Below are 4,321 nucleotides of genomic sequence, written 5' to 3' on the forward strand. Positions count from 1 at the left end.
CTCTAATAAAAGAGAAAGAGAAAATAATGCCACAAGTGTAAAATAACACTAACAAATTGCAAAAAATAAACCTTGTGCATGGTTGTTGACTTGGCTAGGGAGAGTTGCTCCTGCTATTATATTTGATTATTATCGCCCATGATGCTAACCTATGTAAGCCTCTCATGCATCTTTTGCAAAAATTAGATTTCTAGTTTGTTATATTGGGTTATCACACCATAATTGTCTTGGACCTAATACATCATCATCACTCCAATGATTTTGAATGTTTAAAAAAAAATTCCCTTCTAATACATGCCCCATGTTAACTTTCTCAAAACTATCTTTGAGTTTTCCTCAAACCTATAATTTTGTTAGAAAATCTCTACATGATTGTTTCCATAATTTTTCATATACAATAATCTTTACCAATAATATTATGATTTTTATTATACTTGTGATAATTGCAAGCTATAATATTTTATGATAATACCACATTTACAACCTATATAGTATGGGTGGTTATTGAAAATCATGTTGGAGACTCCAATGACCCTATCGATTTTCACCATTTTTAGATTTTGGCTTTTTATGCAATTTTCACAAGCTTCCAATAATTTGTTAAAATTATAATACATAAATAAAAAAACATAAATTTTATCTTCAATAAACTAAGATAGCCTAAATGAAGCCACAAGTATGAATTTACAGCTTTTCTCGAAGCTCACCTTTTTCATACAGCCGAGTTTTGTGTACCTCAACATCACACTCAATGCTAAGTACATATTATGGTAAAGGTTCATCTATTTTAAGACTTCTGGTTAAGAACTTGGAATTATACTTCCAACTCCTTTCTTTCAATAATAAAATTTCTTTTTCATAAAATTTTAAACAGATAGACAATGCCTTCATCCTTATGAACGAAATTTACAATGCAAAGGGATGCAATTAACGACTAGTTGACTAGAGAATGCAATCCTAGCTCTCAACATGGAAGAACTGTATAAAGCTGGTGTTATGATGCTACTTGTGTTCATGCCATCCCCAGTAACTGTTGCAAATTTATCACCCCCTGGGAAAACGTTTTTTTTGGCTTGATTTTGTTTTGAATGGACACACACTGGAGGAAGCTGATCAATTCCCATCATCCATTAAGGGCAAGGAATTTAAAGCGGGGACTTGGAGGCTTTACTATAATTATGAAAGGCAGTTAAATTCTAATATAATTGGAACACTGTCCAACTGGGTCATTGAGAATTCAAAGAATGTATGCTTGCGGAATGGTATTTCATGCAGACAACACATTAGAAGAGTGGTTGCCAATGCCATAATCTTCTTCAATTATAGGGTTGGAAGATACACTTTTCTCCATCTCTTGATAACCTCTCGTTATTTGTATTTTGAATCTTTCATATAACATTTGACAGAAAGAATTTCATCATAGTTTGGACAACTTAAAGCACTACTGGAATGTTAGTGACCTCACCTTTATTTTGCGATACGGCTCTATTCCAAAGGAATTGTCTAATTGCACACACTTTCAATGGATCCAAATTCCATATAACAACTTGTTGAATGGGACCATACCAACAGAATCTGACCGTTAGAGGGACTGCAGCACTGCACGCCTCTAGCTGGTAATATCTTTATGCATTTTTTCTTTGAAACGAAATCACAATCGAAGATTTGAATGTGTACCTGTTCGGATTTATCTTCTCAGGGATGATTAGTCCAGAGAAATTGCTGAGGAAGAGGAACATGTATTTACCCTCCCAATTTGTTTGCATACAAATTCAATAATGGCAGGCTTTTAAGGCTTCCCATGCTAGTGTTAAACAATTATACTCTGTTCTTTCCACCGGATTTTCCAAATATTGATTACAAATTCCCAGAACTTGTTATGGTGAATTTATTGTTGTATAAAACCAACACCATAACAAACAAGCTTCAAACTTCCCTTCAAATCAACACCTGCAAGATTATTACAATAAAAAACAACTTAATTAGATCTGTAATCCAGGAATATAAAAACCGTGAGACCAGTAAAGAAAAATGAAAACCCAGTGCACAACTTAAAATTCTAAGATTGTTGAATAGGTACAACGTGCCAGGAAATTCACCTGTCAGTGCATTTTCCCGTGTACCCATCTGCTTGATACAGTTAACTCAAGACTCTCGTATAGTGGCCAAGAAGTGATTACAATGATGAAGACTGCTATAGACGCTGGAAAGGCTGTGACTAGATTTCACTGAGCTGCAAGCTGGATACAGTTGGTCGAGGAACAATGAGCAGAGAAAACTGCCATAGATGCTGAAAAGACTGAGTCCAGATTTCCATTGAGTATTAATAGTAGCTTCCATGCAGATGGCCAAAACTCTGAAAATATTGGCAAAGATGTGATTAAAATGAGCACAGAGAATTGCCACAGATGTTGGAAAAATTGTATTCCGCTTAGATCTGGGACATTTTTGCTCAGACCTGGGACACCTTGGTTCTTTGTAACTGTATCTATTTAACTACCATGTAATGAAATATTATGTAAACCATGAAATTTAAAGTTCAAATTCGCATGAATCAGACCCACCAAAAAAATATACCTCACAACAAGTTACTTGCTTATATATAAGCTTCAACTTTCAACTTGCATGCAGACTGGGAAATCACTATTCTCCATTACGCTTGTTTCCAGGAATGAGTCCCTCCTTGCTGTTTTTTGCTGTATCTAATCTTGCTCATAGATTTGTCAAGGTTAACTCATGATGGGTTCATAAATCTTGCTGGTGAGGCTACTTCTACACAGGTTTAGGAAGGCCAACTGACTCAAAGTGGCAATGGCTTTACGCCATTCTGTCCTTGAAGCTACATGCCCATATAACATCAGATCTGTTATTTACATAGGTGCCAATGTAATTGTGGTGTCTAGTTGAATGAATCCACAAACACTATCCCAAAATTACAGATCTGTGGTTAAAGATGAGATCGATCTAGTTGGATTCAAGCCAAAAAGATGACAGAGAATCAAGATGGGTTCAGCAAGTCAAAGGAGCTGGAATACTTCCTTTAAGGCCATTCAAAGTATGGACCCTCTCAAACTTCCAAGTTTTGCCCCTTAAAGGTGAGTAGAATTAGGCAGTTGCTTTGAAATAAAACCCCACTGCGAACTAAAACTAAGGTCATGTATTCCCAGGAGCGCTTTAAGCTACACAAACTATGATGGAATTCTTTCAATGACAATTTTTTTTATATGATTCAGAGTGCACAATAACTAGAGATTGTGAAGCGATGAGAAAATGATACCTTCCAATCCTAATATAGAGAATATTGTGGCAACCAATTCTCTGGTGTGTTGCATACACCAAATACCATTCCAAGGACATGCATTCTCTGAGTTTTCAGAGGTAAATTTGGACATCAATCAAGTTGAATCAGAAGGACAAAAGAGCCCCCACGTCTCTGATTTCTCACCCCACCCGCGTCTATCATTCATATGAACGGACTTGCTTTCTCCAGCATGCGTTCATTCAAAACAAAAGCAAGTTACAAGAAAACTTCCACCCAGAAGATCATATATAAAATCTTCTTAATGATCTGAATATGGCTTCTCAGAGCGATTAATAGTTGCAGCAGTTACAGTGGCTGGAGCCATGGTGGATGCCAGGAAACTTCCTGAAACATTTCATTCTTTATTTCTTGTGTCGATAAATAGATACAGGTCTGATTAGACCTTTCTAGTGGGTGGAAATATCAAAACAGAACTGATAAGACCGGGTCTGATTAGACCTTTCTAGTGGGTGGAAATATCATAATAGAACTGATAAGACCGATTTACTATAGAGGGCTGAACTGGATGGCCAGTAGACTGAACGGTGTCCATAAATAGCTACAGGTCTGATTAGACCTTTGTAGTGGGTGGAAATATGAATCCAGATATGATAAGACTGATTTACTGTAGAGGGCTGAACTGGATGGCCACTAAACACATAAAGTCTGGTCAGGTCAAGTCTGGATGCACCAAAGAGAATTGAACTCACACCTCGAAATACTTTATGTAGTTCAACCAACTGAATTATCCATAGCACTAGGTGGTGCCTTTATTTTGCTAAATAGTTCTAGCGCACTACCTTTGCATGTTGTATATGTACTTGTATGTTTCTTTGGTAGATATTTCTCCACCATGAGAAAGACCGCCCCAAGAATGCCTATCTGCCCTCTTAGACAGAGCAATATCTGCATGATAGAGATGAGATCTGTAATTTTCCCATTTGACATTGAGCTCCATCAGAAGAGCCAAATTTTCAGCATGTGGCCAACTGGAAGAGGAGGAAATGACAGATTGTTGGC

The 4,321-nt window shown here is 36.8% G+C and overlaps 1 long non-coding RNA gene across 2 annotated transcripts; it reads right to left on the reverse strand.

The window, feature by feature from the left end:
- Positions 1 to 1,032: 1,032 nt before the first annotated feature.
- On the reverse strand, positions 1,033 to 3,646 carry LOC149212377 (uncharacterized). Of its 2 annotated transcripts, none has more exons than XR_016250229.1 (3): positions 2,578 to 3,262; positions 2,100 to 2,356; positions 1,033 to 1,950 (listed from the first exon to the last, which is right to left on the reverse strand). It is a non-coding gene; the product is annotated as an uncharacterized LOC149212377 (long non-coding RNA). The 2 variants fall into 2 exon arrangements; XR_016250228.1 differs by lacking the exon at positions 2,578 to 3,262 and adding an exon at positions 3,278 to 3,646 and having other exon boundaries at positions 1,034 to 1,950.
- Between the last annotated feature and the right edge of the window lie 675 nt (positions 3,647 to 4,321).

This window comes from Pinus tabuliformis, chromosome 1_1 (genome assembly GCF_031772625.1).
Source record: "Pinus tabuliformis cultivar Carrire ecotype Pingquan chromosome 1_1, CPIR1, whole genome shotgun sequence".
Classification (NCBI taxonomy): Eukaryota; Viridiplantae; Streptophyta; class Pinopsida; order Pinales; family Pinaceae; genus Pinus; species Pinus tabuliformis.